Below are 21,041 nucleotides of genomic sequence, written 5' to 3' on the forward strand. Positions count from 1 at the left end.
GGGTCTGGGGGAACCTGATTCCGCAGATTTCTGAGGCATGGTGCTTGGGTCAGGATCACCCAGCTCCAACTACTGACTCCAGAGAGCCCAGGAAATCCAACGGAGACCCGAGGGGGTGCTGGGAAAAGATGCTCTTTCCCCAAGAAGCATCCCTGCTCGCTCCTTCTAAACTGAAAGTGGAAAGGGGAAGCTCTTAGCCATGAATTACTGGCAGCCATCCTGCAACTACAAAGGGAGTGATCCTGATTCATGGTGGGCAGAGCAAGGAGAAAGAAGAACTCAGCGTCCTGGACAAGTCACTGAGTCACTGAGTCAAACCACCTCTGAAGCCCACCTACCTTTAAGTAAATCCCTATTCCTATTTCAGCCAACGTGAGTGAAGTGTAATATTCCTGCAACCAAAGACATCCAATCCAGAACAGAGGGCAAGAAAGTCCAGCTGGAATGTGGTAAAAGACGTCCCCAATTTGGAATCTGTACTTCCACCCCAGAGTAGGTCTTTGCTACCTCTTATTTCTATTGTCTGATCTCCGCCATTCTGAGAACACTGAAATATAATCGCATTTAGGAAAGTGCTGCAATTTTGCGTGTCACCTTCCCAGTAGGAGTCACCTCCTCCCCAGCTCCTCCCTGTCACAGGGATGTTTCTGCAGAAGCTAGTGAGAGACCTTTATGAAGGACATCTGGGCTTAGCCACCTGGTGCTGGCTGCATCACCTGGTCTTCAAGAGCAAGGCTCACTTCCTGAGTATCTCCTTTCTAGTAAAATGCATTTACTAATAGTGCGCAACCATTCTTTTTTTTTTCTATTCCAATACAAAAGAGGACCCAAGCGTTTGGAGGAAACTAAGGAATATGATACACTGCTGTGAAATGATAAATGTATATACTGGTCTCGACCCCTGGTTCCTGGCACAGAGCTCCTAAAACCCTTATGAATGGGGGTGCCAACATTTGTTCTAACATGTAGTGTCTGATCTCAGTTCCTGACATAGAGCTCTTAAATCCCTTAGAATTTCCTGGCTGGTAGGAACATCTTGAGTCCTAATGAGGTGACTCTTGGTGGGCTCCTGGATGGGGGCTGGTCACAAGAAAGACCAAACCATGAATAGAAGTTTGGAACTTTCCACCACACCCCTCACCCATCCTCCCAGAAGGGGAGAGGGGCTGGAAATGGAGGTAGGTACAGATGTGGCCCCTATCCAGGCTGAGGATGCTGGGAGGATCCCAAGGCTGCACTCCGTGGTCAGGACGCTGGGAAAGAGCACACTGGATGTGCATGCTGCTTCCCTCCATCCATGGCTCTCAGCCTCCCTGTCCGCCACCACATTACCCGCTGCCCCCACCATGCTGGCGCTCTGTCACTCTGAGCTGCCCGTGCCCCACTTCCTATTTTTGTGTGTATGTGAAATCCCGGCTGAAAGGAGTCATTTAGGAAGCCACAGATGGTAGTACAGTTCTCAAGGGTCTATTAGACTTTCCACAGTGAAAGGACAGGTGGGAACTGAAACATCAACAGAGAATCTCACTAGATTCTGAAACAGCCAGCAGCCCACAAACACAGGCCACAGCTGGGGAGCCCCAGTGTGGGCGGAGCCCACAGGGAACCTCCCCAGGCCAATGAATGCCGAACCAATGGCCATCGGCCCCTCGGAGCAGAGCCCAGCGCACACTGGGTTATGTTCTGGTAAATGTGGTTAGAGATTATTTCGGTTACATCCACAGCACAGTGTAGCTTTAAAAACTACCATATAAGGCCAAAATACCCACAGCCAGTTTCAGCTGATTCTACCCAAGAAAAGCTAAGTGAAAGAAATAAGCCCACAGGTTTCTATCTAACGATCTACACAGAATCCTCCTCAGTTTCTCCACTCCTTCCCCAAAACAGTCGTGTGGGTTTGGCATTAATATTAGGTGTGAACACAAAGTCTATATTTAAGTTAAGGTTCAATGTCCTCGAGCCCAGGAAGCAGGATATAGAACCTGCTCAAGGAGTCACAGCTAAGGGAAGCCCAATGTCTGCTATTCTTAAAGGAAATGAAAGAATAATAATGCTCTCCTCAGAACAGTACAGCAATGCGTTTCCCTGCAAACATTATCCAGCTTTGATGCCCTGCCAAATTCGGTCAAATGGGCCCTCACTTGTGCAGCAACACAGAGTCCCACCCACGCGGGAGGCATCTGCAATACTCTCATTAGGAATGCACTCAGCTCTTCCTCAGATGCTACATTTGGCCCATTTTCCCCAACCCTCGAGATCTGGGCCGTCCAATATGGCAACCACATGTGGTATTTTCATTACGATTCACTAAATGAAATACAATTAAAAATTCAGTTCCTCAGTCACATCAGCCACATTTTAGTGCCCAGGGGCCACATGTGGCCTGTGGCTCCTGCACAGATGTAGACCCTTTCATTCCATTGGACAGGACTGCCCTAGAGTCCACTTACCCCCTGGCCCAGACATTGGGAAGCAAAGCCTCCTTCCCTCTCAAAGGAGCTTGACAGGAGTAAAGAAAATGCCCCGCATCACAAGGTCACTACCATTACCAAGGGTATGTGGCAGGGAGAACCTAGGCTTGGCTTTCCTGGTGCGAACTGTCTTCACCAACTGAGTAATTATAACAATTATTGGGCATGCACACTTTCTACCAACCTATGATGCTTCTCATTACCCCCACCCTGATCTGTCAATAGCTAGGAGTCCGAGCTCAGCATGCATGCCAGGAGGGTGGAGTAAGGGTGTGTTCTGAAGGTCGGTGATGCCAAAACCAAACCATGGGGCACAATGACATAGAAAAAAGGGTCATGGAGGTACACATGGGAGAGTCCTGGAGAGCAAAGACTGATCTAGTATCAAGTAGAGAATCCTATGTATATTTGGTATTTAAAATATCTAATGAGGAGTGCAGAAATATTCTACATTTGATTGAAGTACTCTTTAGCGCTTTTAAATGTATGGAGCAGTGTCACTGAATAAATAACTTCAGTGATAGATCACATCATTGACAAAGGAGTAACCACAGCTACAGCTCACTCTGATGTCCCAGAGTTTAGTTGCGTTTGAGGATTTCCCCACATTAGAAATAGATCAGTGGTAATGGTGCCACTAAGTGAAACAATATCTTCAGGGTCCCTTGTCCAAGTGAAATAGTGGTTCTGGTGACAGTAAGTGAAATCATCTCTTGAGGATCCCTGGGCTAAGTCACCAGCTAACATATCTCCCTTTTAGTCAGAGGCCTTCCTGTTGGTACCCACAGAACAAGCCCCTTGATCATGACCATGCATCTTCCTGGTCATGCATCTGTTGAGAATCCACTATATGCAAGGCATTGTGGGTCAGGCATTGTGAGACTCTGCCCAGGTGGGACTGTCAGTCTAAGCTCAAAACAAAATAACACGGCACCAAAAGAGAAAGACAAACCCCAAGTGCTTGAGAAATTAAGGAGAGGGAAACCTTCCACCGAGGGCTGCCTGGGAGGGTTTCACCAAGGAATGCATAAGCTAGCTTTGAGGAGTGGCAGGATTTGGACAGGATTAGAGGGGGAGGGAGATCACCCACAAAAGGCAAAATGGTACACAGGAGACAAAAATACAATGTGAGTTGTAAACACGGCTTGTAAAGAGGTCCTTGGCCTGGAAGTCACCCAGCTCTGTGCTGCCAATTTTAATGCCTGATGGCAAGCAGACAGGTAACAGAACTGAGCACTAAGCTAGCCTGGGGGCGCTATGAGGAGTAGTGGGGAGCATGGCAAACTGGAGAAAACATGCCCTGAAGAAAGACCGCAAAGAACACTCCATTCCTGCCAATCGTGACCTTCCTTTTAGGAACGTGTGCTTAGTGCCTCCAGATTTTCTAACTTTTCAGGAGAAGTTGAAAATACAGATTTTTAATATAAAACTATCACAATATTTTAAAAGTTGGTTAACAATTCCTTAAGATCCTGTAAAGGACAAACAAAATCCATCACCCTGCAGGCTGCAGTTTTTTCCTCATCCTGCAGAGACTAGTCCATGGAGGGCTCCAGAGCAAGGGTGGGAAATGCCTCAAGGGGAGCCCGCCCAGCTGCAGGGCTGAGGGCAAAGGGGAGGAGGTGAGGAGATGAGGAGGCTGCTGAGAAACACACACTCAGCCCAGCGTGAGCTAACCGGGCTTGAATGAGTTGTGGCAAGAACAAAAAGATCTTAAACCATGATTAACAGGGAGGGAAAACAGATGGCATTTGGAGCTGAGCTGGGTGGCAGATGAGGGAGAAGGAAAAGGTAAGAGAAAATCCAGGTTTCGAGCCCGAGAGGTGTTGGAGGAAAATGCAGTAATAAGGAGCACATCCGGGACCTGGAGGGCAGTTCACAACCAACAAGCAGTTCAGAGATAAGCCATTTGCAATACCCTCTCCCCCCAGCTCCCAGCCCGCGAGCAGATGTGGGAGCCGCAGGACCCCCACGGCGCCACCATAAAGGGACACACTGCAGGCCCAGCCCTGTGCAGGCAGAAGCTGTAGCCTGGAGGCGGCCGCCTCGGCTGGGAGCACACCACAGGCCCGGGGATGAGGATGCACTCGGGCCACCCACACGGTCTCCCGAAGCACGGCCAGCCTGTGGAAACACACACACCCTCACGCACGTGCACACACTCTCACGTGTGCACACACTCTCACACATACATATATGCGTCCCATGTGCATACACACACTCACACGCACACTCGTGCACCTACACTCATGCACTCACTCACATATGCACACACTCACATACACCCACACCCATAGTCTCACAAGCTCACACACTCTCTCACATGTGCACACACTCTCTCACATGCACACACATGCTCACACACTCTCACATGCATGCACTCACATGCTCCCGCACTCTCATGTGCACACACACTCACATACCATATGCACATACACTTCTAACCTGCCAGAAAATTTACACCATGAACCCTGTCAAGTGTGTTTGTATTAAAAAAAAAAAAAAATACAAATGCTCACTTCTCTCCACAGCAGCGATGGGGGCAGGAATGCTTGAGATAAAACAGCTTGAACATGGATTGTTGTTTTCCAGCTCTGTGACCCACAGCCTAATGGCTCCCTGAATGTGCCAGAGGCTCATGGTTCTCAGCAAGTCCACAGCTCCAACAGGGCTGTGATCAGAGCCTGTGACCCTGGCAGCCCCGGACGGACACACGCGGGGCGGGACACGATCAGAACCTGTGACCCTGGCAGCCACAGACGGACACACGCGGGGCGGGACACGATCAGAACCTGTGACCCTGGCAGCCCCAGACGGATACACACGGGGCAGGACACGCGGGGGGCAGGGGCAGGGGTGGGCAAGGGCCCATTCCCACAGCCAGCACTTCTGAGCACTCCCCCTGCTGTAAGTGCGCAGGGGACACTGGCTTAGGAAGAAGAGAGGGGAGCTGAAGTCGAGGGATTCTGTGGGTTCCCTACGAAAAGATTTACATTCCATGTTTTCATTTTAATGACAATCCCAAAAATTTCTGTAAGCAAGCATATTTATTCTAAGAATCGTCTGGATGGGCATCCTTTAACCTTTAACTCGACTCTGTGTCTACACGTGGGCATCAGGCAGAATTCCTTTCACTGTCATGGGCTAATGAGTAATACCGAATAGATATAGTACCTGTTAGATTCATACCTTGGTGACTTATGCCCACCAGGTGAAGCCAGAAGACATCTCTTACAGGACGTGCAGGGGCAGGGCTGGGCCTCCTTCCTAACCTCGAAAGGAGTGACTTAGCCATCACACTAAATTCATGTTGTGTGCTTGAATTCCATCCGCTGGGTGCTTTCTGGCTAATTTGCAATTTCGATTTGATTTTATAACTGGAAAAACCATAAGCATCAAGAGTTATGCTTGGTTTTAAGTGGCACAAATTTAAATATTATAATATTACATGTTTAAATCAGCCCTGGAAACTGCAAGAAATCTTTTCCACTTAAAAAAGGAGCCTAGCCTGCCCTTCGGCACATCGCTGTGGAATTTCAAGACATTGGGGACAAAGAGGAGATCCTGGAAGCTTTCAGAAAGGAAACAGGTCACACAGGGGCAGGGAGAGAATCTGCGTCATCAGGCAAGGGAGCAGTAATTCCAAAATCCCGTAGGGAAATGATTTCCAAACTGGATGCCTCCCTGCCCACAAACCGCCAACGAAGAGTCAGAGAAACACCACAGACATTTCAAGACACATCAGCTTTTACATCTTAATAGATTGGCCTCCCATCTGGGGAAGAAGTGTTCCAGCAAAACAATGAAATAAACTAGGAAAGGCATCTGTGGTGGTAGATGGTGCAGGCTGGAGGGCATACTCTCAAATGAAGCCCAAGGAGGGAAGCTGGGAGGCCAGGAAGTGAAGAACAAAGCACATGGGGCCTCAAAAGCTGGGAAGCTGAGCAGAAAGAATGGAGCCGAGCCTAATGGGTAACACGGGCTTGGGGACCACCTCACACCTGCCTGGGTGGCCAGGCATTCAGAGGGGCTGGAAGAGGATGGCCTCCCGTGGAACCAAAATGGGGGAAACACGTGTAGGTCATCCCAGCTCCAACACCCTTGGTAAATGGTGTGATCCCATGTTACCAGTCTTTCCCTAATACCCACTTATTTTAAAATTTAAATAAGCTTCAAGGGTTGAAGCTGGCTCCGAGCCAAACAGTAATATCTCCCAAACTCTTCTCTTAAAAAAAAATAAATAAATAAAACAGCCTAACCAAACTTTATCCTATGGTTTTAAAGGGATGGTTAAGATAATGTCCACAGAGGATGCTATTCTTGCCGCCCAGAAGAGCAAGTCTGTACCTCCCTTTATCCCACACACCCCACAGCTGAAGTTCATCTCTGGAGCACCCAGAGCACCCAGGCACTGTCACAACCCTCATCCACCTAGCACCCCACACAGAGCGCCACCCCATTCCTCTCGGGCAAGAAAACATGGTGTGATAAGGGTGAGCAACACTGACATTATTTTATAAACACCATAAACTATGTTTTAATTTGTCGAGAGTTCACTTGCTTGAGTTGGTATTATCTTGCTATTATCACTGAGCAAATTACTTGCCACACCGTCTCATGTCAGAGCAGCCCAGGGCACAGCTGCTGTCCTAACCATCAACAATAGAAAATGAATACCAACTCATAGATAGGAAGATTCACGTTACTGGTCTCATGAGATTATTCTAGAACTAGGCACATCTACAGCAAACGCTAAGAGCACCAGGCAGATCCATGTGACATCTACTGACTGCATACCTACTACCTGCCAAGCACTTTCTAGATGCCAGAGAGAAAGAACAGACAACTGACAAAAATACCTGTTCTTGTGGAGATCAAACCCTGGTAGGGGAAGACAGACAATAAGCATGTAAGGACCACATACCACATAGCAAATTGTGATAAATACTTTAGAGAAAAAATAGGCAGAGGAGAGGGACAGGGAATAGCAAGGCTAGAATTTTACCTAGGGTGAGAGAAATATCTGAATAGAAGACCTTGAAGAGAGTGAGGGAAGCCAGGTCAGATGTCTGGAGGAAGACGTCAAGGGGGACAAGCAAGTGCCCAGGTGTATCTGAGAAGCTGCAAGGAGTCGGGGGTCACTCTAGTGGGCTTGGGGTGGGGACCCTGTAAAGACTGACTTGTCCCCTGAGTGAGAGAAAAGCCAAGTTTGAGCAGAGTGGTGGCGTGATCTGATTCACCTCTTAGAAAGGATCACCCTGGGCTGTGCGAGGAATGGGGGTGAACAGAGTCACGTAGAAGGTGGCAGAAATCACCTGGTAAGAGACAACGTGCCTTAGACCAGGCGACAGTAGCGCAATATACATTCTCTTCTTACTTGGGTCATGGCTACTCCAGACCTCAAAGAGCAGACCGCATACATGCAGCTCCCGCCATTCCCGAGGCTGGGGAGCTGGAGCATTCCGCTAGGTGCAGGTGTCAAGGACAAGCCTATCAAGCAGCAGCAGGTGGGCACAATCGTGGGTGGGAGCCGCTGGGACGCAGACTCGGGTGTTGAGGGCCAGCATTTAGGTGAGGGGGTGCCCGGGCTGAGAGGTCAGGGGTGGCCACTGAGATGCTAACGAAAGGAGCTGTGTGGGAAAGCAGCAGCACAGCACCGAGCCCAGCCAGGGAGGTGCCTTCCCAGATCTGAACCCCATTCCCCGCCCTGCCCCCCACCCCGTGTCAATTGTTCCTCCGCTGAAGGGCTATGCGGGCAGGCCTCCACCACCCCCAAATCTCTGCCCCTCCTAAAACCTGACAGGTAGCGATTCATTTTCACAAGTGATCATCTCTGGCAAGGGAGGTTGGAGAGAGACAGACCCAGGTTCAATTGCATTCCTGCCACTTACAACCTGTGCGAGCTGGAGCGAGGTAGCTCACCCTCCTGACCCTTCTTTCCCACACCTGTAAAATGGGGCCGAATAGAAAAAGCCAGCGCGATGGTGCCAGGGCTCATCGCATCAACTCAAGGATCAGTAACACGACCTCAGACGTGGCTAAGGTTTCTGAGCACTTCTGATCAGCTGATCCCTCCTTTAAAAAAATTTAATGTAAATGTCTCTTCCGGGGCATCTTTCACTCCTTATGCCTGAAAATTGCATGTAAAGACCTAACACATCACCAACTTATTCAAAACCACAAGGACTACAAGGGTGGAGGGAGAAATGTAAGCAAAAATCCCCAGAGGCAGAGCTTTCTGGAAACAATAACACTTTGCGTTTCTTTCTTTTCTTTTCTTTTTTTTTTTTTTAACACTTTGCGTTTCTACGGATGAACGCTAAACATGCACAGCTGGTCGTGAACAATGCCAAAGTGACAAGAAAAAAAGCAGAAGTTGGTATCCTAAGAAGGTAGCTGACAATAAGGGAGAGTTAAGGCAGTTCTTAGAGATGGCGAGGACAGCCTTCTTAGCCATGGCAGAATGGATGTCCCGAAGGTTCTGGTTGCATTGAATAGACGGCCACCATCCTCATGCTCCCTGCACTGATTCACAGCAGTGGGACCCCTCTAGGTCCCCAGCTCCCCTCACCCAGCAGCACCTGCATCACCAGGAGCACCGCGTGCAAGCCCTCAGGCCAGTGCTGAGGGAGCTGGTGGGCACACACATTCAGAGGCACATCAAGCAGAAGACAGGAGGGATCAGGCAGGTCAAGAATGTGGACAAGACAGCTGGGCAATGAGCTCAAGTTGCTATGGGGCTGCAGGCAGCCGCTAAGGACACGGGGAGAGAATAAAGGGCTGTTCCAGAAGAGAGGGCTGGTGTCACCCACGGAGAGCAAGAGGCATTGGGCATGCAGCCTGTCTCTTAAGAAGTCACACTTGGCTATGTCCTGCTTCTCCTCCATTTAGTAATACGGCCGAGACTGTCTTTGGATAGAAGGTGATCCATTCCTACGTTTTTAGAAAAACCACTTAAAGGCCAAGCAGAGCTCTTCGGGCTGGAAACACTTCAGACCCGGGGCGTCACAAAGGCACATGCCTGTTCCAGCTCAGTTCTTAGATGGCAGTCCTCCCACACTATCAATCCTGTCACCACACTGCGCGTGACAGTCATTCCAGTGGGAATCCGGGGGGCCAGGGTGCTGGATTTCAGGAACACAGAATACTGAATCTGAACATTTTCCCATCTCCTATCTTGGGAAAGCTCCTAAATCTGCTATGGCTACCTGTGTTCGGGGTTGACAGGTACACAGAAGAGGAAGACTGAGAAGATGATGTGGAGCTGCCTTTTGGAAGCGATGCCAGGCACCGAAAAGAAATTGCTATTCCCATCTGGAGACCTCCAGGCACAGACCAGCAGGCAAGGCCCACTTGCGGAAGACTATGGGTGAAATGAGCTCTCAAGCCACAAAAAGACAGGGAGGAACCTTATTATACCTATTGCTAAGTGACAGAAGCCAACCGGAAAAGGCTACGTACCGTAGGATTCCAACCATATGACGTTCTGGAAAAAGGCAAAACTATGGAGACAGTGGAAAGATCAGTGGTTGCCAAAGGCTTGGGGGAAAGGAGGGGTGACCAGGTGGGGCACAGGGCAATTAAGGGCAGTGAGATTGTATGACATTGTAATGGTGGAAAAATGTCGTTAGTGTCAAGTCCATAGAAAGTACAAAACATAGAGTGAACCCTAATGAAAACTCTGGAGTTTGGCATGATAAAAATGTACCAAAATCCTTTTTAAGTGGAAGGCAGGCAGGGACAAGAGGTTCCCCCCCCCCACACACACACACCCTAAGAGGAAACCACCCTTAAAAAGATTTTGCACCCGCCCTGGAAGGAGCCCTCCACCCTTTCCCATATGATAGATAGGTGACAAAAACCTGACTGGGTGACAGGTGCAGGGAGGGTTAACCAGATTCAAACAGCCTGCCAATGAACCCATAAAAACCCCTAGACTTAGAAACTCCGGCGGCAATCCCCTCGGATCCCCTCCCTCCTTGGGAGCTTTGTACTATCCCTTTGCTATCGCTCAGTAAACCTTGCTCTGCTGCCCACCAAAATATCATATATTGATATATATATATATCAATACTGGCTCATCTGTTGTAATAAACCAGACTAATACTAGATTTAACAACAGTGGAAGCAGGGGGAGGGGAAGGGATGCCGAGGGGGTGTATGGGGGTACTTTCCGGAAGCTCGGGTACCTTCTAGGGTACAGGTGAGAGCGCAGGGCCACCCCTCGGGACATTCTGCCTGAGGAGCAAAATTTGCCAGAAGTTCTTTCATTACCTTCCTCACATGGAGTCTTGCTCCAAGAGCCACACTGGGATCAGAGGGCAGGTCCCTGGGCACACTGGGCACAACTGACTTTGCTCAAAGTCACCTCTCTGTAGCCAGGGTAGCAACTTTCAGAACACAAATCTGTCACTGCCCTGTCACTGCCCTGCTGAGGACCTTTCGGTGGCTTCCCATCAAACTTAAAACCAAAATTCCTAGCACAGCCTACAAGATGTGCTGGGTGCCAGGCCCCACCCCCTGCTCCGCCCCATCCCCGATCCCTCAACATGCTCCCCACCTAGGCCTCCACAGGGCCTTTGCACATGCATGTGTGGTATGCTCTTCTCATTATCTGAAGTCAACAGTCACTTCCTAAGGGGAAACTTCCCTGGTCTCACTTGGGACAAGGTCAACCTCCTAACCCCTGAAACTGTATTCCTAAGGCCACAGACTTCTTTGTTGCATGTACCACACAGGTAAAATTTTACATTTGGTGTTATCCCTCCCTAAACTGTACGTCCCTAGAGCAGTGCCTTGCACAGTGCCGGGCACATAGGAAGCCCTTGATAATCATTTTTTGAATTAAAGATCGAACAGTTCACTGAGTTAGGTATGATCCTCACTGCGATTTCACAGAAATGTTTGAGTATCTTGACTCAGGGACTGAGGGCTTAGTTTCAAACTCAGACACCCTGACCCCAATCTGCATGGCTTTATGCCAACACGTGTTCTATGCCTTTCAGGATGTAGCCATGCTGAGCAAAAGATTTGTCCCTGCTGATTTCAGTGACTTTGGGAGCAGCACGAGAATGGCAGAGCCCTTTCCGGAGGGCTGGACAGCAGCCAGAGGGCCCTCCGGGGATGGCCTCCTGTCACGGCGGGCTTCGGGCACTCCAACACATCAGAAATAGCCAAGGCACTCACCAATCTGGAACCCAGCAGGTGATTCCAAGTTTCCATGGAACACACCCTTTGTGAAATACACACGAATGGACTCGGGGTTCTAGGGCAAGTTTGGGATACGACTGACCATTTCCAGAGAACATGCTAACCCCCCAGCTGGAGACCTGAGCCTCACGCGTTACAAACATGGTGGAGATGGTTGATGTAAGTACTGCTATTCCCTGGGCCTGTCACAGAAAAGCCCACATCCACACCGGAGGATATGATCCAAAGGGACAGGCAGCCGGGTCTGGGCAAGGGACCCAGTGTCTGTACTAGTCTACACTACCTGTCAGTCAACAGTGGGAAAGGAGTGTTCCCCAGACCGGGAATGGGAGCTGGACAGATCGACCCCAGGGTGCCAAGGATAAACCTAAGTCTTGGACAGGGAAGGAGTCAAGACTATAAGGGAGGGGGAGAAAAGGCCAATTGTTCTACAGAAGCAAGTAATTAGGACCCCGACTCCTTGAGAAGTGGCTGTGATATAGTCCAGTCTCCCGGGGCTACAATAGAGTTTATTTAAGATCTGGTACTTGGGAAACTTAACTGATTTTTAATGGTACATCTAGTAATTTTGTTGTTGTTGTTACTGCTCTCCTATAAACGTACTCAGTTTTTTAAATGTCAACTGGTTTCAGCCATGCCACTGAATATTTAGAGGGTACTTGAAGAGAATGGTAAAGTGTCCCCACGGGACTCGATGGGGTGGTACAAAAGAAATCAAAGGTGTGGAAAATTCCAGGTGTGTGATCAAAGCAGTGGGAATGAGTCAGAGTTCCTTCCTCGATTGTTGACTCCCCACCTGAAGAGCCTACTTCCAGAGCACTCGGCAGCTAGAAGCAGGAAGTGCTCTTTCTCAAGTCCTGACTCACAGAACACCTGCCTCAGAAGCCCCTATGAAAATGCAGATCCCTGGGCACCATCCTCCCTCAGAGCCACTGGACCCCAGCACGTAAGGAGGAGCTCAGAGTCTACACAGGTTGACAGGGGCCACAGAGGATTCACAAACCAATTAGTCTGCAAACCACTGCTTCAGAAGGCGCTGAGCGTCTTTGCAGAAAGGGAAGACACCCCACGACAGAGAGTGACAACAAAAAGGAAGAGCCACTCCTCACATACAGTCGCTGATCTCCACTCCCCGTCTAGAACCTTCATTCTACCATTACAGGCTAGGTGCTGAGGATTCCACCGTCAACAAGACAGGAGACCCCCACCTGCCGTTTGCAGGGCAAGACAAAGGCAAATGGCAGCTACACAAAAGAACACCGTGGAACGTCGTTTGGCTGTGGAAGCAAAGCTCAGACACACAAGCGCGAAGCGGCTGCTCCATCCTGACTAAATCAGGGGCCCCCCAAGGACCGAGCCCTGCCCAAGGCCACTGCTCATCTCTGCTTCTCCTAGACCCTCTGTGAACAGACGGCACTGCTGGGCCCTCCTGAGAGTCCCTCAGCTCCTGCTGGCGGCTCCATTTTGAAAACGAGTCCCCAAAACCCATCTTCCGCGGCATTTGTCATTGTGCAGGTCTTAAACACAGGATGAGGCGGGATGGGGGAGAATGCCGAGGGAAACAAAGCTCGGGCAGGGGAACCGCGCCCCCCACACAGCTCTCAGCAAGGAGCAGCCCCCTGGCCCCGCGGAGGGACGTTTCCTGACACCGGGTAGCCCGGGCACGCACAAAAGCCCGAAGCCAGCCCTCCTCCTCGCAGCCTGTGGCAACAGGGGGACAGACGTCAGAACCAGATTGTTTCCACACTGGAAAGCAACGCTTCAACCACTTGGATACCCACCAGCGGACATCCCATAACAGTCTGAAATCAGCAATTCGCCAATCCTATAAAACAACCCTTTAAACTCTGGGGCCACCTGCACCCATCTCCCTAATCGGCCAGATCCCAGGCAAGCAGCGAACATTCAATTCCGTTCAAACACTTAGTGCCTTCCCCACACGAGCCGAGTGCCCCCTGGAGCCAGAGATCCACTGGTGTGGTCCTTCTGGGAGTGACTGCTGATGGAAGGAGGCACACGGCGTGACTTCCTAGACAAACACCAGCAACTGGAAGGTCCGTCTTCACCTGAATTCAACGGGCCAGAGCTGAGCCTCTTACACTGGGCTCTTCTGACTTTTTCCTCCCCAAGAAAATACTCCCTCATCCTTCACCTCTCTGAGGCCCGAGGAAAGCGAGTTCAGGAGACAATCCTTGTAAACACTGGATTGAGATTTGAGTGGCCCCCTAAGGCTGAAGTTTTGAGCCTTGGTCTGTGGCAGGTGAGAGGTTATATTTATGTGGAGGGGCGGGGAGGGAAAGAAAGAGCATCCAGACCTTCCTTATACCTAGAAACTCTCATCTGTCTTCCAAAATGCTGTCAGCCCTGATTGTGAGAGAGGTTCACCTTTGATCCCAGGCAAGTAGCACAAAATACAATTCCAGTCATTCTAAAAACGCCAATTCTGTTACTCTGATCCATCGCAAAGTAAGCTTCAACTAAGAAGACAGCAAGCTGTTACCTCATCTGCATCTGTCACTTTTGCTACTGGAATAGACACTCATTTAATGGCAGATGCACAGAAAGAAAGGGATGCCATGCTTTATTTTTGATTTCCACAAACGGACTGATTGAACTACAGATCTATTTTTCAAAGGAAAAAAGCAGTGGCAAATAACAAAGGTGTAAATGCCTATGCTGATCTATGTTTTTATTCCCAGAAAGAGGTGTGACATGGACAAATCTTTCCCCAAATCCTTATTTAGTTTCTTCTGGGAGAGAATAATTAGGATTGAAGATGACATCCTCAAAACAACCTTGCAAATTAAAAACAAAAAACAAAAAAACAAACCAAAAAAGTCCTTGGAACAGAGATTAGATTCAAGAATCTGATGCCCTGCTCCTCTGCTAACTTTTGACATCAATGAGAGAGGAAACAGAATTCCTCACACCTAGTGGGCACTCCATAATTGTCTATTGAGTGACTGACTGCATGATTTATTCTGAGTCCCAATGGCTCTTTGCACTAGCAAGCTAATTCAGTTGTTATAAAGGCAAGCACGGTGGAAGATTTATGATTGTCCAGTTACCCGGAATGACCATAAATCCTTGCCAACCTCTAGGCTGTTCCAAGCAGCCCAGCTAGGAGTTCGGCAGGCATAATGACAGTATATTGTGATGATGCCCTTTGGACAGCCTTGGCGGCACTCTTCTTTAGAAAGTGAAGGTCTACCAGGACTACTGTTCTCAGTCCGCCTTTATAACACAGACCAGGAGAATCCCATCCCTCTACTCATGGAGATGGTTTCGTCAGCCCAGACAGGGACCAGGCTGAAGGATCTCAGGCCTTCTAACCTCGGTATCCAGTGCACATCAGGAGATGGGGTGAAGGTCATTCGGGCTGACCACTGTCCATGACCTGACACTGTATTAGGACCTGGACCTCCCATCCTCTGGCCTCCCACAGCTCTGTAGTCACTGGCACATTAAATTTCATCATGATCCCTAGCACATTAAAACCCTAAAACCCATCAAGACGTATATCTGTTTTCTCCAACAGCACATTAAGAGCTCCTTGAGGGCAGGGACTATATTTTGTTTATTTTGTAACACTCATACCTATCTGGCCCACATATATGCACAGTGAATTTTTATTGAGTGAATAAATGGAAGCTCTCACCAAAATAAAATACTTAGGCCTAGAACTACCTAATTTAGACACATTTTCTAGAATATTGAGGTTAAGAAAAAGAGGAATTCCTATAACTGCATGAATACTTAATTTCCTCTTGAAACTGGCCCAGAATTGGAGATAAAATGGTGGTGCAGGTTTATGTAAGAAAGGCTGGCTATAAATAGCAACGGCTTTAGCTGTGTAAGTAAAGAAAATGTGAGGAAAAGTAGACATATATTCTTTTCATAACTCTTGCCTTCATTGATCGAGAGACAATGACACAGACAGCCTCTTGGATCAGTTATTATATTTATGAACTGGCCCCATCTCACCTTTAAATTTGTCAATAACTGTATTCAACATGCATAAGTACTTAAACGAGTAGTCTTCCCCCTTTACTCACTGAGATGCCAAAGAATAGCAAATATCTACCACCAAGCAATTTTTTTTTAAGATTTTATTTATTTATTTGACAGAGAGAGACACAGCAAGAGAAGGAACACAAGCAGGGGGAGCGGGAGAGGGAGAAGCAGGCTTCCCACGGAGCAGGGAGCCCGATGCGGGGCTCGATCCCAGGACCCTGGGATCATGACCTGAGCCGAAGGCAGACGCTTAACCGAGTGAGCCACCCCGGCGCCCCACCAAGCAATTTTTTTAATTTTTAATTTTTTTTTTTTTACTGAAGTGTAGTTGATGTACAATATTGTATTAGTTTCAGGTGTAGAACACAGCAACTCAACATGTATATACATTACAAAGTGATCTCCATGGTAAATGTAGCGACCATTCCTCACCATACAAAGTTGTTACATATTACCAACTATATTTCTATATACTCGACATTGTATCCCTGTACCTTATTTATTTATTTTATAACTGGAAGTTTGTACCTTTTGTTCCTTCTCCTATTTTGTTCATCTGCCCCCTCCCCAGCCCCACGCTGTTCCAGCAACCACTGGATTGTTCTCTGTATCTATGAGTCTCTTTTGTTCTACATTATTGTTCATTTGTCTTGTTTTTTAGATTGCACATATAAATGAAATCCCAGGGTATTTGTCTTTTTCTGACTTACTTCACTTAGCATAATACCCTCTGGGTCCATGGCAAATGGCAAGATTTCATTCTTTTTTGTGGCCAAGTAATATTCCATTGTATATAAATACCACATCTTCTTTATCCACTTATTTTTTGATGGACACGCACTGCTTCCATATCTTGGCTATTGTAATAAGGCTGCAGTGTACACAGGGGTCCGAGGGCTAATCCCTGAGGCCTCCGGTGGGTAAAATTAGAAGTGTGAGAGCCAGCAACGGAACAGGAAAGAGTTTGATGCCTGGGAAGCCAGAAGAGGAATGTGCCTTAAGGAGGAGGGAATGAGATCAACTGTGTCAAAGTCTGAAAGTAAGACAAGGACCGAGCCTGGGCCATTGGGTTGAGCAACACAGAAGTCACGGTTACCTAACAAAGCAGCTTCGGAGCAGGGCTGGGGCGGAAACCCAGAGTCAATTCAAGACACAATGGGAGACTGGGACCGGGTTTGGTGTTCAAGAATGCAGTCATCCCACCCACCATCTGCCGTTTCAAATACCTGTGGTCAACGGCGGTCTGGAAGCAGATGACCCTCCTTCTGACCAAGCAGAAGGTCAAGAGCAGCCTACTGCTACGTCACAATGCTTACGTCATTCCCCTCCCCTCATCTCATCATGCAGGCATCGAATCGGCTCACTCATCACAAGAAGCAGGGTGAGTACCGTGCAATGAAGATATCGTGAGAGAGAGAGAGAGAGAGAGAGACCACCTTCACAGAAGTTTTATTACAGTATTTTGTTGTAACCATTCTATTTCATTATTAGTTATTGTTGCTAACCTGATACAATGTCTAATTTATGAATTAAACTTTATCACAGGTAGGTACGTATGGGGCAAAAACGAAGTATGTGCAGGGCTTGGTGCTGGGAACCACTGCAGACATCCACGAGAGGTCTGGGAATGTATCCCCTGCAAAAGGTTGGGGGGTGGTGCACTGTGCAGAAAACTTTCTCGAGTTGTTTTGAAGAAAAGGACAAGGTTGCTAACTAAAAGGAGGAAGTGGGGTCAAGAAAGGATTTTAGATTTTTTTTTTTTTTTTTTTTTTTAAGGATGAAGAAAGAATAGCATGTTTATACTCTACGGGGAACGAAACGAAGCAGGAAAGTGAGGGGAAATTACCGGAACAATATCCCTGAGTAGGCCAGAAGGGTGGAGTCCACTGCAGAAGGGAGGGTCTCTTTCTGGGGCCTCAGACAGCTCATCGGCCGCGCTAGGAAGTGAGCAATGTGTGTGGGCACGCGAGCCGGCGGGGCACTGGGAGCGCCCTCCGACTGTCCCCATTTTCTCAGTGGGAAACCAGAAAGCCGAGGTGAGGCCTGCGAACAAGGTGCCGAGGAAGGCAGCTGCCCTCTGGGAGAACTGGAGAGCAGCCAGCCTGGGCAAACGCAGTGCATGTGCGGGGCCTGCCTCTAGTTGGTCGTCGTGAATTTACGGTGTGTCCGGGCAGAGGGGTAAGAGTGAGTGAGTGAGTGAATACATCTTTCAGGAGAGAGGCACAAGCCAGAATCTTCACAAAAGAAAGTCTGGCCAGCTCTCTTTTTTCCTCCAAGATGAAGTCCCAGCAGCACTGGGGACAATATGTAAATGGGTCCTTTTCAGTGGGCCTCAGGCACCTCCTTGCACATGGCTGTCCCCCCATTAAATATTTGCTCTCGAGGGAATATGCAAATCCAACATCACTTTTGCCTTCGAGCGGGAACAGTACTTCAAGAACACAGACTTGAAGCCAAGCAGACCAGGGGTTTGGTCCCAGCTCTGCCAATCACTCACTGTGTGACCTAAACCTCTATACACCTCTATTTCCTCATCCATAAAATGGGAATAAATAAGAATAGAACTTTCCTCACTGGGCTGTCCTAAGGTTTAAATAGTATGTCCTATGCCTAACACAGTACCTGCCTTATAGTAAGTCCTTCACCAACGAGAGCTGTGATGAGTCTGAGGAAGTCAACAGCAGACCCAGGCCAGAGAAAAGATTAGTCTTGATCCAAATTCCTTATCATACCTGAGCAATGCCTTTGTTTGCAGAGCTCAAAATATAAGTTTTATTATGCAGTTGTCCAGGGTTACTGGACTCTGTCCCGACAATTGCTTAGTAACCACCTGACCTACACCCTCTAAGAATTAGTAAATCAGCCCCAGAACAGAGACTATTATGTCCATTGATTAATAATAAAAAGACAAAGTCTTGAACCATAAATCAGCTATGAATGAGTGACTTAGAGCCAATGTGTACATTGTCTTTAAGAAACCTGTGTGAAACACAAATTATCACAAAGTAAGGTCCTAAGTCTGATCAAGAAGTACCAAATTGGGTAAGACAGTCCTCTTTTTTTCTTTTTTTCAAAATAATAATAGCTCATATTTATTAGTACCACCGTACTAGGTGCTGTGCCAATAACTTTTATAATCAAGAGTTTAATTACTGTTCATCTCAACCCTTGTAGCAGGTGCTATTATTACGGATGAGGACATGAGGACTTTGAGAGGTTATAGGATTTGTCCCGGGTCACACAGCTTGATCTAACGGTGGTTTGAACCAAAACCATCTTTCTTCCCCCTTTAACCTGCAAGTGAAATGGGAAACTAAGGTCCGGCTAAGAGCCTTGCTGAACAGTGACTCTCTTGGCCTTCACCTTCCTGTAGCTTCCTGGACGGACGTGTTCTTGTCCAGGAGAGTAGGGGACTACAACCCAGAGCAGATCTGTGTGATTCAATTCAAAGAGTCAGTGGAGAACCAGCCAGAATTAAGATTCCAAGCTGTGGCTGTCGATGTTAAGGTGTCTGTGGCTTTCAAACTCTATCCAGAGGTATGTGGGGAAAATAAAACATTCCATATTAGTCTGAAGGAAGGTTTCAAAGGTTCCAAATGCGAGTAGCCTAGAATGTGAAGTCAGAAAATGTTCTCACTGCAAGAGAAGCTAAAACAATCAATATCAACATGATGAGCTTGGCCATCACCAGAAATCCCTCCAACATACAAGATGGTTTGGTAATATATTGCAGATGAGACTTGGGGATTTTCCTAAGCCTCCACCAGGAGACTAGAACTGTTGCCAAATTCAATCAGGGACACCCAGGTGTCTTCCTTATCCAATCAAGAGACCAGAGTCCCCCTCAAATCCAATAACTGTGACCATGAAAAATGGGATGAGGATGTCAATTAAGTCATCAAAGAACACTGCAAATCTTCTCTATTGCATTATGACCACTGCCTGAGCGGGCACTGTGTCAACAGAAAGAAATTTAGGAGGATGGGGAGTAAACACAAAGCCCTTTAAATGTACCGCTCTTCATCTGGCACTTTTGGAGAAAAGGGATTGCACAGACCCTCAAGGATTGATTTCAGTTATATCCAGAAAAACGAACTCAAAAGGAGTGGGAATTTCGTGAGCAAACAAAGGGTAATTTAAATATCCCATAAGAAGGTAGCTCCCTTTGTTCTGTTCTTCACCAATCACCCATCTCCCAGGCGCACTGCCCACCAGGACAGCATGCCCTGAGCAAATGACCACCGTTGCCTTCCTGCTGGACATCACACCCATCCATTGGCAAGTCCTGTCCATCCTACCTCCAAAGAGCACCCCGTCGGCGCACCCCACCCCATCCCCACCACGAACACCTTGGTCCCCCCCACCTCTTCACTCTCTCTTGACCTTTGGCACTTGCAGCACACATGGAGGCTTTTCAAAATTCTAATCTGCCTTCAGTCACTTAGGAACAAAACTCACAGTTTCAGAATGTGTGTATAAACATTTGTGTGGCCTTCTGATTAAGCTATTACCAAAGGAAGACAGATTTGAATAAATAGATTATCTCACCATAAAACCAACAAAACCAGAAGTAGATTAATCTGTTCTAAATTAGAAACCCTTAATGCTCTAAATCCATACGTATAAAGTTAAATTTTGACAAGACAACGAATTGTAGCAATCACCTAATGAAACAAACAAGCCCCGAGAATAAACAGATCTCTCTCTCTGCTGTGACTGAATCCACATTCGAGTATAATATTCTACTTCAGTTTTCTCACGTTGCTAAATTTTCTGTGTGAGTGAAAAAAAAAAAATACTGGAAATGATCAGATTTAAATGTGGGTATTCAGTGTAAAACAGAACTTGAGGTTTAAAACAGAAATACTGCCGAGAGTAATTAGTTGTGGAAATGTAAATCATACCAAGAAGTAACACATGTAAAAAATAATGAACAAATCAAGCATAAGTTAAATTTAAAAATTCAAGGCATTTTGTTTGAAGGCATCTTTGAGCTCGCCAAGCAGATACAATAAGCAAAACTCCTCTCCTGAGATGAAAAAAAAGTATGGGCAAGAAGTTATGGTCACAATTAAATGGTGGCAGACGTGGCCAAGGAATATTGAGGGGATTTGGTCCCTTTATGGATCTTTTGACGGATGAACGTGTGGAGATGAGGCAACCGAACAATGTGGGAATGAAAGAGATGGGAGGAAATAGCCTTGGATGGAGCGCAGATGATGGCCGTGTTCACCAGTGAAATCCACTGTTTCTGCGTGTCCCCCCCCATCCTGTTTTTTCTATAAAAATCAGGTTGTGTACATTTTCATATTGAACTTTTTTGTTCGATACACTTTTGTAATAGTA

At 47.6% G+C, this 21,041-nt stretch overlaps 1 protein-coding gene across 1 annotated transcript in view; it reads right to left on the reverse strand.

Moving 5' to 3' along the window:
- PPP1R14C (protein phosphatase 1 regulatory inhibitor subunit 14C) overlaps positions 1-21,041 on the reverse strand; it is an 89,341-nt gene that overhangs the window by 34,422 nt on the left and 33,878 nt on the right. The gene's annotated exons all lie outside the window — the stretch shown is intronic.

Source organism: Neomonachus schauinslandi, chromosome 8 (genome assembly GCF_002201575.2).
Source record: "Neomonachus schauinslandi chromosome 8, ASM220157v2, whole genome shotgun sequence".
NCBI lineage: Eukaryota > Metazoa > Chordata > Mammalia > Carnivora > Phocidae > Neomonachus > Neomonachus schauinslandi.